Source organism: Delphinapterus leucas, chromosome X, assembly GCF_059928025.1.
Source record: "Delphinapterus leucas isolate spDelLeu-1000000601 "Yukka" chromosome X, BTC_Dleu_Yukka2, whole genome shotgun sequence".
Classification (NCBI taxonomy): Eukaryota; Metazoa; Chordata; class Mammalia; order Artiodactyla; family Monodontidae; genus Delphinapterus; species Delphinapterus leucas.
This window is the reverse complement of record NC_143150.1, coordinates 31,104,937-31,122,206: the sequence shown is the minus strand read 5'-3', so window position 1 is coordinate 31,122,206 and position 17,270 is coordinate 31,104,937. Positions and strand designations below refer to the sequence as shown.

The following is a 17,270-nucleotide window of genomic DNA, read 5'->3' as shown; positions in this document are numbered from 1 at the left end:
TGCAGGGGACACGGGTTCGAGCCCTGGTCCAGGAAGATCCCACATGCCGCGGAGCAACTAAGCCCATGCACCACAACTACTGAGTCTGTGCTCTAGGGCCCATGTGCCACTGCTACTGAAGCCCATGTGCCTAGAGCCCGTGCTCTGCCACAAGAGAAGCCACCGCAATGAGAAGCCCGCGCACCGCAACAAAGAGTAGCTCCCACTCACCACAACTAGAGAAAGCCCGCACGCAGCAACGAAGACCCAACTCAGCCAAAATAAATTTTAAAAAAAAGAACCAAATGGAACATTTGGAACTGAATGCACTATACAGCAGAATGAAGGAGACAGAGGAAAAAATATCAGTGAACTCGAAGATAGAACAATGAAAATTACCCAAATTGAACGAGAGAGAAAATAAATGGAAAAAAAATTAACAGAGCTTCCTAGGACTATAACAAAAGCTATAACATTCATGTCATGAGAATCCCAGGAGAGGAAAAAGAGGACAAGGCTGAAAAAGTACTTGAAGAGATAATGGCTGAAAACTTCTCAAATTTGGCAAAAGATATAAACCTACAGATTCAAGAAGTGAACTCCAAACAGAATAAACTCTAAAGAATTTCACACCAGGACGCATCATAGTCAAACTTCTGAAAACTAACAACAAACACAAAGTTCTTAAAAGCAGCAAGCGAAACAACACCTTACCTATAAGGAAACACAATTTGAACGACAGTAGATTTCTCATCTGAAGCCATGCAGGCTGAAGGAAGTTGCATGATGTATTTCATAGGCTGAAAGAAAAAAAAAACAACTGTCAACCTGAATCCTGTATCCAACAAAAATATCCTCCAGGAATGAAGAGGAAATCAAGACATTCTCAGATGAAGGACAGACACTAAGAGAATTTGTCCCCAGCTGCCCTTCCCTAAAGAATGGCTTAAGGAAGTTCTCTAAATGAATAGGAAATGATTTTTTTTAAAGAAATCTTGGAACATCAGAAAGAATATGGTAAGGAAAACTATGGATAAATAGAATTTACTTCTCCTTTGGAGTCTTCTAAATTATGTTGGAGGGTGGGAGCAAAATTATTACCCTGTGTGATGTAGTTTTAAATATATGTAAATACCTAAGACAAATATAGTGTAAATGGGGAAGTGTAAAAGGACATAAAGGGAGATAAAGTCTCTATACTTCACTTGAACTGGTAAAATGAAGACACCAATAGTCTGTAATAAGTTATATGTACATAATATAATACCTAGAACAATGACTAAAAAAGCTACACAAAGAGATACACCCAAAATAGCCATACATAAATTAAGATGGAATTCTAAAAACGTTCAAGTAACCCACAAGAAGGCAGGAAATAAGAAATCAGAAGAAATAAAAAAGAGAGAAAGAAAACAAAAAATAAAACTGCAGAATTAATTCCAAAATAGCAATAATTACATTAAAGTTAAATGGTATAAATATACCAATTAAAAAACAGAGAACTTTGTATGGTGACAGATTGTAACTAAACTTATCACGGTGATTATTTTGTAATATACAGAAATATCGAGTCACTATGTTGCACACCAGGAACTAACATTGTGTTGCAAGTTAGCTATACCTTAAAAACAAACAAACAACAAACTCATAGAAAAAGAGATCAAATTTGTGGTTACCAGAGGCAGGAGGTGGAGGGAAGGAGAATTGGATGAAGGTGGTCAAGGAGTACAAACTTCCAGTTACATGATAAATAAGTACTAGGGATGCAACATATAACATGATAAATATAATTAGCACTGCTGTGTGTTACATATGTAAGTTGTTAAGAGAGTAAATTCCAAGAGTTCTCATCACAAGGAAAAAAATTTTTTTCTCTTTTATTTTGTATCTATATGAAACAATGGATGTTCACTAAACTTATTTTGGTAATCATTTCATGATGTATGTAAGTCAAATCATTATACTGTACACCTTAAATTTATACAGTGCTGTATGTCAATTATATCTCAATTTAAAAAGACAGGGAAACTGTCAGAGTGAGTTAAGAAACATGACCCAACTATATGCTATTTACAAGAAGCTCATGTTAGCTATAATAACATAATTAGGTTGAAAGTAGAAGGATGGAAAAAGTTATATCATACAAACATTAATCAAAAGAAAGCAAAAGTGGCTATATTAATATCAGAATATATATAAAGAAAATATGTATGCTAATATACATTAGCAATATACACATTATATATAATAGACAATTTTATTATTTACATATTAAATATATACCAATATATAAATAAATAATAATAATACATATATAGACAGAGTGAAATATAAAATAGATTTCAGATCCAAAAGATTTAACTGAAACAGAGGATATTATATAATGATAAAAGGGTCAATCCATCAAGATACAGAATTCCTAAATGTGAATGCACCAAACAATAGAGCTGCAAAACATGTGAAGCAAAAACTTATTAAACTAAAAGCAGAAATAGACAGATCTACAATTATAGTTGGAAATTTCAACACCCCTCTCTCAGTGATTGATAGAACAACTAGACAGAAAATCAGCAAGGATATAGAAGAACTCAACAACACTGTCAACCAATCGGATCTAATCAACATCCATAGAACATTCCACCCAACAGCAGGATGCACAATTTCTTCATATACCCATGGAACATATATCAAGATAGGCCCTATCCCAGGTCATGAAACAAACCTTAACAAATTTAAAAGAACTGAAATCACAGAGTATGTTATCCAACTGCAGTGGAATCAAACTAGAAATAAGTAATAGAACAATAACAAGACAATCTGCAAACACTTGGAAACTAAGCAACATACTTCTAAACAATTCATGGATCAGAGGGGAAGTTTCAAGGGAAATTTAAAAATATATTGATGTTGAGGGACTTCCCTTGTGGTCCAGTGGTTAAGACTCCGTGCTCCCAGTGCAGGGGGCCTGGGTTCGATCTCTGGTCAGGGAACTAGATCCCACATGCCACAAATAAAGATCCTGCGTGCTGCAACTAAAAGATCCTACATGCCGCAACTAAAGATCCTGCATGCCACAGTGAAGATCAAAGATCATGCATGCCATGACTAAGACCCAGCGCAGCCAAATAAATAATAAATATTTTTTAAAAATAAAGAAAGGATTGTTGTAAATATATATATATATATATATATATATGTTGAAATGAATGAAAATGAAAACACAACATATCAAAATCTGTGGGACACAGCTAAAGCAGTGCTGAGAGGGAAATTTTTAGCACTAATTGCATATAATAATGGAAAAGGAAAAGTCTGAAATCAGTAACCCAAGTTCCCACCTCAAGGGCCTAGCAAAAGAAGGACAAAATAAATCCAAAGCAAGTAGAAGGAAAGAAATAATAAAGATAAGAGCAGAAAGCAATGAAATGAAAACAGAAAAACAACAGAAAAAAAATCAATGAAACAAAGAGCTGGTTTTTTAGAAAGATCAAAAAAATTGGCAAATCTCTAGTAAGACTGACAAAAAAAGAGAAGACACGTATTATATTACATACCCTACAGACATCAAAAGGATAACAAGGAAATATTATGAACCATTCTACACACAAATTTGTTAATTTAGGTGAAATGAACCAATTCCTCCAAAACCAAAAATTAACACCATTCATCCAATATGAAGTAGATCATTTGAATAACCCTATTACTATAAGGAAACTTCATTGGCAATTAGAAGACTTCAATTTAAAAAAAAGGAAATCTGCAGGTCCAGATGGTTTCACTAGACTATTCTACCAAACACAAGGAAGAATTAACACCAATTCTACAGAATCTCTTCCAGAAAAAAGAGAAAGGGGCATTGCCCAAATCATATTGCCCTAATACAAAAACTATATATAGTACAAAAAGAGAAAATTATAGGCCAATATTCTTATTACTATAGATGCAAAAAATGTTAGCAAATAGAATTCAATAATATACAGAAAGAATTATAGAATTCAATAATATACAGAAAGAATCATACAGTGTGAACAAGCAGAATTTATTCCAGGAATGCAATGCTAACTCAGTATTTGAAAATCAAGCAATGTAATCCTCCGTACAAACAAGTTAAAGAAGAAAAATCACATGATCATATCAATAGATGCAGAAAAAGAATTTGACAAAATCCAACACCCATTCATGAAAAAAAATCTCAGAAAAAATAAGAATATAGGGGGACTTCCTCAACTTGATAAAGAAATCTACAAAAACCCTATGGCTGACATCATACTTAATGGTGAGAAACTAGATGTTTTCCTCCTAAGGTCAGGAACAAGGCAAGGATATCTGCTCTTAACCACTCTTATTCATCATGGTGCTGGAAATTCTAGCCAGTGAAATAAGGCAAAAACGGAAATAAAAGGCAGACAGATAGGAAAGGAGGAAATAAAACTGTCCCTATTTGTAGACACGATTGTCTACGTAGAAAATCCCAAGGAATCTACCAAAGAACTCTTAGGACAAATAAATGAGCTCAGCAAAGTTTCAGTATACAAGATAAATACATAGAAATCTACTGAATTTCTATATAATAGTAATGAACACATGGACACCAAAATTCAAATACAATACCATTTACAATCGCTCAAAAAATAATTAAATGATTAGGTATAATTCTAACAAAACACGTACAGGACTTGCATGCTGAAAATTACAAAATACTGATAAAATAAATCAAAGATCTAAACAAAACTTCATGTATTGGAAGACTCAACATAGTAAAGAAGTCAATTCTCTTCCAAATTGATATACAGATTTAATGCAATTCCTATAAAATCTAAGCAGGATTTCTTATAGATATAAACAAGATTATTCCATAGGGCTTCCCTGATGGCGCAGTGGTTGAGAGTCCGCCTGCCGATGCAGGGGACACGGGTTCGTGCCCCGGTCCGGGAAGATCCCACATGCCGCAGAGTGGCTGGGCCCGCGAGCCATGGCCGCTGAGCCTGCACGTCCGGAGCCTGTGCTCCGCAACGGGAGAGGCCACGACAGTGAGAGGCCCACGTACCGCAAAAAAAAAAAAAAAAAAAGATTATTCCATAAATTATAAAGAAAAACAAAGTAACTAGAATAGCTAAAACAATTCTGAACAAGAATAAAGTGGGAAGAATCAGTCTACATGATTTCAAAGCTTATTATAAAGCTACAGTAATCAGGACTGTGTGATATTGGTGGAGGGACAGACACATAGATCAGTGAAATGAAATCAAGAACCCAGAATTAGACTCATTCAAATACGCCCAACTGATTTTTGACAAAGGTGCAAAAGCAATCCAATAAAAGAAAGATAGCCTTTTCAACAAATGACACTGGAGCAATTGGTCATCCGTCAGCAAAAATGAAACTCAATCTAAGTCTCATGATTTATACAAATATTAACTCAAAATGGATCAGGGATTTAAATGTAAAACTATAAAAACTTTTAGAAAAAACACATAGGAGAAAATCTTTGGGATCTGGAGTAGGCAAAGAGATTTGACACTAAAAGCAGGATTCATAAAAGGAAAAATTGATAAGTTGGGCTTCACCAAAATGAAAAACTTTTGCTCTGTGAAAGATACAATTAAGAACATGAAAAGACAAGCTACAGAATGGGAGAAAATATTTGCAAACCACAATATGCCAAAGGACTAATATTCAGAATGTATTTTTTTTTAAAAAAAAACAACTCTGAAAACACACACACACACACACAAAAATCCGTTAGAAAAATGGGCAAAAGACATTGAAGAGACATTTCACCAAAGAGGATATACCTATGACAAAGAAGTACATGAAAATATGTTTAAAATCATTAGCCACTAGGGAGATGGAAATCAAAATGGTGAGCTATTACTGCTATCAGAAGGGTGAAAATAAAAAATAATGACAATACCCAAATACCAGCAAGGATGTAAAGAAACTATCATTTGGACATTGCTGGTGGGGAAAATGGCACAGCCACTCTGTAAAACACTTTGGTAATTTCTTAAAAAACTAAAAATGCAACCATTATATGACTCAGCAGTTGCACTCCTGGGCATCTATCCCAGAGAAATGAAAACTTATGTTCACACAAAAACCTATACAAGAATGTTTATAGCAGTTTTATTCATAATAGTAAAAAACTGGAAATAACCCAGATGTCCTTCAATAGGTGGATAGTTAAACTGTGTTACATTCATACTATGGAATGATACTTAGCAGCAAAATGGAACGAATGTCACCTCACATCCATTAGGATGGCTACTATAAAAAAAAAAAACAGAAGTGTTGGTGAGGATGTGGAGAAATTGGAACCATAGTACAATGTTTATGGTATTGTAAAATGGTGCAACCACTATGGAGAACAATATGGAAGTTCCTCAAAAATTTAAAACTAGAACTACCAAATGATCTAGCAATCTCACTTTGGATATATATCCAAAAGAATTGAAAGCAGGGTCTCAAAGAGATATTTTCACACCCACATTCATAGCAGCAGATGGAAGCAACCCAAATGTCCATCGATGGACAAATGAATAAACAAAATGTGATATATACATACAATGGCATATTATTCAGCCTTTAAAAAAAAAGGAAGGAAATCGTGGCACATGCTACAACATGGAAGAACCTTAAGAACACTATGATAAATAAAATTAGCCAGTTACAAAAGACAAATACTCTATGACTCCACTTATATGAGGTATCTAAAGTAGTCAAATTCACTGAAACAGAAAGTAGGATGGTGGTTAACCAGGGGCTTGTAGGGAGGAGGGAATGGGGAGTTGTCGTTTAATGGGTATAGAGTTTCAGTTTTGCAAGACAAAAAGAGTTCTGGAGATTGGTTGCACAATGTGAATGTATTTAACAAGGCTGAACTGTACACATAACACTGGTTAAGGTGGTAAATTTTTGTTATGTATATTTTACCACAATTAAATTTTTTAAAAAAAACTTTCATCATATAACTTTAAACTTGTGTCTCATTTCCAATACCTGCCTACCTAATATACTACAAATCCTTATTTTATATAAACCCAGCAATTATTCTGAACAAAAATATTGCACAATATTGTCCATGTTAAGAAAAAGCATTTTGTTAAATGTATACATTTTAAATATACCACAATTTTTAACCCTTGCTTGGCATTTATTTTCTAATATATCCTGAAGATTAAAACTGGCCTTGTTTCTCCTCTTCAAACACCTCTTTTTCAACCACCTTTCCCTTTCCCCAAACTATGTTCTAATAACTATGTTCTAATTCTTCACCTGTCTATTGCCCCCATCCCACTTCTTTGTATAGAATCCTCACCCTAGGGATCCTCAACTCAGGACCCTGTCATTTCTGTCTCCCATCCCTACTCAGCCTGCATTCATCTGATTGAGCCAGAACTGAAGACCAGGGAAGCCACTAGCTGCTTGGACGTGGGGAATTTCCAGTCCTGCTTGTCAGGAACTGGCATGGAATGCTCTAGAACTGGGGTAAGGAGTGCTGAGTTAGAAGGTAGCAAGACTCAGAACAGACTTTTGTATGAGGCTGAAGTCAAAGCTTAGGAACTACCTCCAAAGTGAGGAGGAAAAAGTTGATGATAGAGTTGGCTAAAGCTCTCAGTAAACATTGGTGGGACAGGTCCCTTTGTCTGAAACAGAATCACAGTTACTGTTAGGAAACCACATAGCCCACAAATAAAGGGACAATTGGTTGGGTCAATGCTGTACCCCTAATAAACATGAGTCCTTAGTAGAGGTCAGGATAGATAGAAATGGATTCCAAATATACACTTAGATAACTATTAGCTTTACAAAGCAGAGGCTGGACCAGAGAAGCCTGATCTGAATCCCATCGAAGCATGTCACTCCAAATTGTTCTGCAGCTGGTAGGAAAAGACACAGCCATAGTTTCATGGGTGTCCCTGGCCAATTACATCCAGAACCAGCTCCCCATCTCTTTGTGATCACAAGGCTAGCTTCAAGGGAGTACAACTTGTGCGGTCACACAGGGCCCCCACTCAGAAGGGGCTTGATTTAATGCTACACTACTGCCATCTTGAAATTCTTAATAATTTTATCTTTGAATTTATGTTTTGTAAGTGTAGTTCAATGGGACAATAGATCATGCTCATAAGCAGAGTAGGTATGTGGGATAAAGAAAAAAAGCTTTATATTTTAGTACCTTTAACAGCAATTTTTTCCTTGCTTTTGAAAAGAGCATTTTCATTCTGCAATGGGCCTAGCCAATCAGGCAGCCAGTCCTCCATGACCACATTTTCCCTGCAAGACACATCAACTGCCTCAAATCTGCCAACCAGATTCTCTAGCTCTCCTTCAAGGAACGCGGAACTTTATGGTACTTTGTGCTTTTTTTCCCCTTAAATTCACAAAATATATTTATTAGAGGAAAATTAGAAAATATGTTAATCAAAAAGAAAAATATATAAAAATCATTGCTAATCCCAAGATCCAGAGATAACCACTCTCAATATTTTGGTATACATCCTGTTTATATGCACATGTACTCATTTTTATAAAAACAAATGTTAAGTCACAAGATTTAGTAATCTGCTCTTTTACAATATTAATATATTAAAAACATTTTTATGCCACTAAATATGTACATATTTATTTTCAAAAGGAAATAAATGTCAATTTTTCTAATTATAAAAATAATATTAGCTCATTGGAGGAAAACATCAGGCAACAGAGAAATGTATAAATAAGAGTGAAATTTCTACTTAATCTCACCATCCATGGATAATCACTGCTAACAATTTGCTGCAGATACTTTGAGACTTCCTTCTGTGTGTGTGTGTGTGTGTATGTGTGCGCACATGCACACGTGTGTGAGTAAATACACACATATAAGTTTTATATTAAATACACATATTTAAACAAATATGGGATCACACTGTGTATAGTCATATAGTCGTTTTTATTTTCCTATAGAATATGGATATATTTCTATGTGAATATAGATCACTATATACTTTTACATAAATGAGATTATCCTATAAAGAATACTCTTCATCCTGATTTTATCTCCTAACAATATGACATAGATGTCTTTCCCATTCCAATACATACAGACTTCTCTTATTCTTTGTAATGACTGAAGAGTTATTAAACTAAGAGTTGTTAACACTCATTGTGTAGATTTATTATAATGTAACCATTCCTCAGATGATTAAACATTCAGCTTGTTTCCAGTTTTTCAATTTTTAAAACAATACTATGATGAACATTTGGTTACATATATGTGTGTATATGAGTGTGTATGTTTGGACCCGTCCAATTATTTCTTCAGAATAAACTACTAGATGTGTAATGGCTGGATTAAAGGATATGAACATAAAATTTACACTTTACAGCTCATATTGAGGAACTATGTGTAGCCTCTTTATTTTTTTCTTCTTTTTCTTCTTTATTTTTTTCTTTCTAAAGTTTCTTTAAACCCCTATCCCTCTGGATGATACAGGAGGCATACAGACATAAACTTGCCAATTAAAGATATCCTTAATTCTTCAAGTTTAAAAAATAATATTTTTCTATTTCAAATAATCTCCTTTGGTTAAATGCCCAGACTTTCAAGGTTTCTCTCCCTTCTCCTTCCCAAGATGTCTTCATGGCAATTGAGTGTGGGACCCTGGCCGCTGGCTGTCCTTTGAGTCTCAGCTAGTCCTTTGTTCCATGTTGTCTGTGGGTACCTTCCGAAGCTCATGGCGGTTGGTGCTGATATCTTTACCTAGTCTGGTTTTTGAGACTAATGATGTCTACCTTCTTGGTTCTACCATGTGGCACCCCCATCAGAGGTTATTGGTATAGGACATTGGTATGACAGGCATGACTATTGTCCCTACGACTCATCTCTAGAGGTTGGTCACCCACAGCCTCTGCTTGGTGTCATCTCATCCTAGTTTCATTTGGGAAGCAAGCTGGCCCATATCCCAGTAACTTTTCAGAGCCTTCTCCAGGTCCCAGCTATGCCAATATTAGTGCCATGGGAAACAAGGGAATGCCTTTTTCCTTCTTCCAACTTACTATGCCATCATGCCATTTTAAACTTCTTATCTGGGTAGCATCATAATGGACACAATACTTCTCTAGGGGAATTTACCATTTTCCAGTCTGAACCTGGGGATACAAAGAGCTGTCTCTACTACTCTAATAATCTCTCAAACTTATTTGGGACCACCCCCTTCTCCTTCCTAGGCAGTCCCCTCTAGGAATCAGAAAGGGCTATATTTTACTTCTTCCTATCTGGACGAGACAAAATGTCCCTTCCTTCTCAAGGTGGCATTTACTCTCTCCATTCCCTAGGAACTTAATGATGGAAAGCTATCAGATTATCAAAAAGGAAACACACTGAGAGGTATTTCAAAAAATATCCATGTCATATACATTTTAAGGCCTTAATACATGTTACCAAATTACCCTACAAAATATAGTACCCATCTAAACTCCAAATAGCAGTATATGAGATGTCCTTTCCCATAATCCTTCAATAGTAGCACTAAACTTGGCCAACTGTGCAAAATCTTGTTATCCTAATCCTTCAGTTTGCATTTTTTGAGTATTAGTGAAATTGACAGTTTTTGATGTTTATTTGTTCTTTTGTGAATTTCTCATTCCTGATCTTTGTCCATTATTCTACACATCTTTTTATATTTTTCTTATTGATTCATGAGAGTTCGTTATATAATAAGAATATATATATATTTTTTATAATAAGAATATTAACCCAAGTTTGCCATTTGTCACTTAATTTATGGTACTTTTTGCTCTTCAGAATTTTTAAAATTTTTATGAAGTCAAATCTACCTTTTTTTTCCTTTTTTGTTTTCTGTTTTTACCTTCATGCTTAGAAGGACCTTCTACACACTGATTATATGAATACATATCTACATTTTATTCTATACTTTATGTGTTATTGTTTTCATTTAAGTATGTAATATATTTGAAATTTATGTTGGTGCAAGATGTGAGGTAAGGCTCTTTATTTCCCAAATGATTAACAAGTTGTCATAATGTCCTGGTGATCTTTGTAAAGAAGAAAAATATCGTGCTTTTGATTTTCCACAACACTGTGGCTTCAATGAGTAACTGTAAGTAACCACCATAAACTTTATTTTCTGACATTACAGCAACTCTGAGGAACCTAGGTCTAACCAAAGTTCTAACCTCCTAGGCAAATACTCATCTGAACTTGTGTTAGTGGTAAATAGAAAGGGACCTTCCATATGTATTTAGGAGAGGTAGATTATCTGATAATGTCCTCTGCCTCTGTCACACACCCTGGCCATTTTCTAAGACCAATCACTGGGATCCCTCACAACTTTCCGCCCAGAGTTTCACTAGTGTTAGAGAACTCCCTGCATCTTAGCTGTCACCATAACATTCCTGAGCCAACCCAGAGATGTTTATTTTAGAAAACTTAGAAGCGCAAAGGACAAGTTCCCTTTGGCTGAGACATTTTCAGGATGCTGGACAAAGTATCAGTTATCTTGGAGTGGAAAACCCCCTGAACTGTTATTAAGGACATCAACCAATTACTGGAGTTCCCCCAGTTTTCCACCCCCACCCTAGTACCCCTACTAACAGGCCTTCTCAAGAAGAAGGCGGGCTTTTACCTAGTCCCTGGCTGTAGCTCCTCTGCCTTTATCCTTGCCTACCCTACACCAACATGCTCCTAAGTTACTAAAACCAACCGCAGCTCAAGTATCATCACCTCCAGGAAATCTTCCCTGGTACATTCTCCCCAAGGGCTGGATTAAGCGTCTTTCATACATCCTCCTATAATACAGAATATAAAGTTTACCACAGTTTTTCACTCATTGTATTTTAATTATATTTCTGTGTGCCAGTGAACCCATTTGATCGCAGCACTCTCTTAGGGAAGGACTCTGTCTTATCTCTCTGTGTATCCCCAAGGTCTAACAATATGTGGTACACAACAGGCCCTCAGTAAATTCTTGCTGGTTAAATTAACAAATAAATGAACCGTGTCCTATCATTTGATTGTTAAATAATCTCCCTGCCCCAATCCAGAAATGAAGTAGTGCCCTGAAAAAGAATAAATCCGGTACAACCCAGTCATACATACATTTTGAGAAATTTATCAAATTTGGCTAAGGCTGTTTAGCATTGTGTATATATTGCTTCTATATCCAAGTATTTGGCCAAAGGGAAATCTTCATTGAGTGAACTGACTATTCTAATAAAGAATAACCTATATTCTACATAATTTCTTATTGTGATTATCTGTTTAGGTATACATATCTCCCACAAGACTAAGAGCTTCTTAAAGCTCCACACCCAGTACAACGCTTGACACGTAGTCAACACTCAATAAATGCTAGTTGAATAATATATAAGACATATATTCATGCTATATCCTCTACCAAAATTGCCTCTTCTCCCTCTCCTTTTGCACCTGAAAAAATTACACTTGTCCTTCAGGGTTCAGCTCAAATGCCAACCCTTTCTGATTCAGCATAAAGCAGAAATAATTACTTCCTCCTCTGGGCTACCGTAGTTATTATATATGTAGTTCTTGTAGCATCTACTATGTTGTACTGTAGTTAGTTAAATTTAAGAACCATCATCCACTCCTCACGAACTCAAGAGCGGGAACTTTGTGTTATTTACATTTGGATCTCTTTGTACTGTACCTAAAAATTGAAGGCCCTAAATAACAGTCTGTAAATTAGATTGAAGGGGGTAACAATAAGAATAGAGAGGAGGAGATGTGTGTTATAACAAGGGGTAGAGACCAAATCAAAAGAATTTTCTGAACAAAATAGTGAGAGAAAGGAAAGATGTAGGGAAAAAAATCAAGGATGATTAAGGTTTTGAACCTGAGTGACTAGAATAACTGAGTCATTTAAACCTGAATAACAGAAATAAAGAAATGAATACTAGGCACAGGTTTGGGCAGGTGTGGGCAATTAGGACTTTATTTAATTTTAGACATGCTGAGTTCAAGGTTCCAGGAAACATCCAGTCAACATTTAAAACCCAAATCTGAATTTAAGTTGCAAAAGATACAGGCTTAGCATTCATCTATCATTGGAGCTATCAGGATTAAGTAACAAGAAAAAGGTATCCATTTTCCCACATTGGTCTTAGTAAAAAAAGAAAAAGAAGAAAGAGAAGTGAGTGCTAAATACTGGAATTATTTGCTTATGATATGACAGTCTAACTGGAAAAGTATAAAATAGAAGCCAATAAAGTTATAGAAGCCAGGATAAAAGATGAATACACAAAATTCAATTGCTTTCAATATAATGAAAATAACTAATTAGAAAATGCTATTTTAGGACTTCCCTGGTGGCACAATGGTTAAGAATCCACCTGCCAATGCAGGGAACACGGGTTCGATCACTGGTCCGGGAAGATCCCACATGCCGCAGAGCAGCTAAGCCCATGCGCCACAACTACTGAGCCTGCACTCTAGAGCCCACGAGCCACAACTACTGAGCCCATGCACCTAGAGCCCATGCTCCGCAACAACAGAAGCCACCGCAATGAGAAGCCCGCGCACCGCAACAAAGAGTAGTTCCCACTTGCCGCAACTAGAGAAAGTGTGTGCACAGTAACAAAGGCCCAATACAGCCCCCCCCAAAAAATGCAATTTTAAAAACCTATTCATGATAATAGCAAAACTATAAAATGCTTAGAAAAAAATGTGTAAAACCTATATGAAGAAAATCATAAAACTTCACTGATGCACATAAAAGAAAATCTTTAAAAACAGAAAAGAATACCAAGTTCCTGGGTGGGATGATGCAGTATTCTAGATAAAACAATTCTTTTTAAATTAATATATAAATCTAATGCAATTTTAATCAAAAACCTAAAGAAATTTTTGGAAATGTTAAAAGTTAATTCTAAAATTCCTCTGTAAGAACATATCCTAGAAATTTTTGAAAAAGAATAATGCAAATGGACTTGCTCTACCAGAAACCAAAATTTACATAAAGGAACAACAATGAATGCAGTCTAGGAGCATATTTATATACATCTGGGGATTCAGTATGTGATAACAGTGGCATTTCAAATCAGTGGGGAAGAAAATGATTATTCCATAAATGAAGTTAGTACAGTTTTCTATTCATTTGGGAAAAAAATCAGAATCTCTACTTTATACCATATACAAAAATAAATTCCAGATGGATTGAAGATCTAAATGTAAAAAAGAAAATATAGAGGAATAGAAGAAACTACAGAAGACTCATGTAACAATATTGAAATAGGAAAAGCTTTCTAAGCAACTCACAAAACACAGAAGCTATAAAGTGAAAAAATGATAGATCTGACTGCATACAAATTTAAAATTGTACAACAAATGACAGCATAAATAAAAATCAACTGTTTTGGTCTTCCCTGGTGGCGCAGTGGTTGGGAGTCCGCCTGCCGATGCAGGGGACGTGGGTTCATGCCCCAGTCCGGGAAGATCCCACATGCCGCGGAGCGGCTGGACCCGTGAGCCATGGCCGCTGAGCCTGCGCGTCCGGAGCCTGTGCTCCACAACGGGAGAGGCCACAACAGTGAGGCCTGCGTACCGCAAAAAAAAAAAAAAAAAAAAAAAAATCAAGTGTTTTTATTTAAACATAATAAGTACAACTGGGATAAAATATACTAACAAATTAAAGGATTAATATACATAAAGAATAAAGAGTTCCCTCAAATCAACAGAAAAAGAGAATCCAAAGGAAAAAATAGGCAAATAGGTAATTCAAAGATAAGAAGTACAAATTTCCAATAAAACATTTCTAATGTTCAGCCTCACTAGTAATCAAAACATGCAAATAAAAACAATGAGATCTTTTCTTTTTACTCAGGTTGGCAAAAAGGAAAACAATCAAATACTTATTAACGCATATCCAATGCTACGGATAAGGGTGTGGAGAAATGGACTCTCTTAAATCCTATTAGTGAGAGTGATTGTAAATTGCTTCAAGCTTTTCAGAAGGCAAATTGTTATTGTCTATGAAAGCTCTACATTAAAAACTATAAAATGCTAATTATATATTTAAGTATCTATTACAATTTTACAGGTATATACTCCATCATCCAGTAATTGCATAGTGTGCCTTACATACCTTATTTCCTTCTGTCACACCAATCCAAACCTCTCCTTTATGATAATCTATATGTTATTTCTCATACAGCTCTCTTCCTCTTCTAAGATAACCAAATCTCTCACTCTCTTTACCCTCCCTAATTCTCCTGCTGTGTCCTCTGGAACTCCATTTGTATCAGTATTAAAGTCTGTCATATCCTCAACCTCTTCCCTAAATGTTCCCTTCACCTTCTTGTTCTCACCAAAACCTCACACTTCCCTGAGCACACTGCTTTCCCTGTAGCCCTCTCAAGTGGAGGTTGTATCTCTTCCAGACAAGTCACACCACTAGACTTGGACATAAAGTGGACTCCTGTTGCCCCTCTCCTCACAGCCATTTCTAATTCACTCCTCCTTAAAAATAATTGCTGTCATCTAGCCCCAAGACTGATGACTTTGCCATCAGTCTTACATCTTGCTCTCTAAAACTACTGCTGTCATTCTTGGTGACTTTGATATTCATGTGGATGATCACTGAACCCCCTCTGGTCAATCAGTTCCTTGACCTCCATCACATCCAATGATATTTTTCTCCAGGCTGCCTCACCTTCTCACTTCACTGCCATAACCTAAACCTGTAATCACTATCACTGAATCGCCTTTCAATGTAAGAGTGGCAATTCAAAGACAATAGAGCAATGCCTTCAAAATTGTGATGGAAAATTATTTTCGAACTAAAATTCTATATTCAGCCAAAAATCAAGTGACAGGGTAGATTAAAGACATTTCAAACAGGTAAGATCTCAAATAATGCTCGAGATTCTCATCCCCCATCCCCCATCCCCAACACACACACACACACGCAATGTTATGCTCTGACCTATTCTTTTTTTGAAATATAGTTGATTCACAATATTGTGTTCGTTTCATGTGTACAGCAAAGTGATTCCGTTATACATATATATGCATATATATATTCTTTTTTATTCTTTTCCATTAGAGTTTATTACAAGATATTGAATATATTTCCCTGTGCTATATAGTAAATCCTTGTTGTTTATCTATTTTATATATGGTAATGTACATCTGTTAATCCCATACTCCCAATTTATCCCTACCCCCCCCTTGCCCTTTGGTAACCGTAAGTTTGTTTTCTATGTCTGTGAGTCTGTTTCTGTTTTGTAAATAAGTTCATTTGTACTATTTTTTAGATTCCACATATAAGTGATATCATGTAATATTTGTCTTTCTCTGTCTGACTTACTTCACTTCATGTGATAATCTCCAGGCCCATCCATGTTGCTGCAAATGGCATTATTTCATTCTTTTTATGGCTGAGTAATATTCCATTGTATATATATATATACCACATCTTCTTTATCCATTCATCTGTTGATAGACACTTACGTTGCTTCCATGTCTTGGCTCTTGTCAATAGTGCTGCTATGAACATTGAGGTGCATGTATCTTTTCAAATTAGAGCTTTTGTCTTTTCCAGATATATGCTCAGGAGTGGGATAGCTGGATCATACGGGAACTCTATTTTTAGTTAAGGAACCTCCTTACTGTGTTCCATAGTGGCTGCACCAATTTACATCCCTACCAACAGTGTAGGAAGGTTCCCTTTTCTCCACACCCTCTCCAGCAATGATTATTTATAGACTTTTTAATGATGGCCATTCTGACCAGTGTGAGGTGATACTTCATTATACTTTTGTTTTGCACTTCTCTAAAAATTACAATGTTGAGCATCTTTTCATGTGCCTATTGGCCATCTGTATGTCTTCTTTGGAGAAATGTCTATTTAGGTCCTCTGCCCATTTTTTGATCAGGTTGTTTGTTTTTCTCTTATTGAGTTGTATGAGCCATTTGTATATTTTGGAAATTAATCCCTTGCTGGTCACATCATTTGCAAGTGTTTTCTCCCAGCCATAGGTTGTCTTTTCATTTTGTTCATGATTGCCTTTGCTGTGCAAAAGCTTATAAGTTTGATTAGGTCCCATTTGTTTATTTTTGCTTTTATTTCTATTGCCTTGGGCTAGTGACTGTCTAAGGAAACATAATCAAAACATTGCTATGATTTATGCCAGAGAATGTTTTGCGTGTGTTCTCTTCTAGGAGTTTTATGGTGTCATGTCTTATATTTAAGTCTTTAAGCCATTTTGAACTTATTTCTGTTTATGGTGCAAGGGAGTGTTCTAACTTCATTGGTTTGCATATGGCTGCC

The 17,270-nt window shown here is 35.7% G+C and overlaps 1 long non-coding RNA gene across 1 annotated transcript in view; it reads right to left on the bottom strand.

Annotated features, from left to right (window-relative positions):
- Window positions 1–220: 220 nt before the first annotated feature.
- The window catches only part of LOC111169039 (uncharacterized), a 40,695-nt gene continuing 23,645 nt past the window's right edge, over window positions 221–17,270 (bottom strand). Inside the window, exon 3 of the long non-coding RNA XR_002643136.2 lies at window positions 221–779. This is a non-coding gene — a long non-coding RNA (uncharacterized LOC111169039). The remainder of the gene's footprint in view (window positions 780–17,270) is intronic.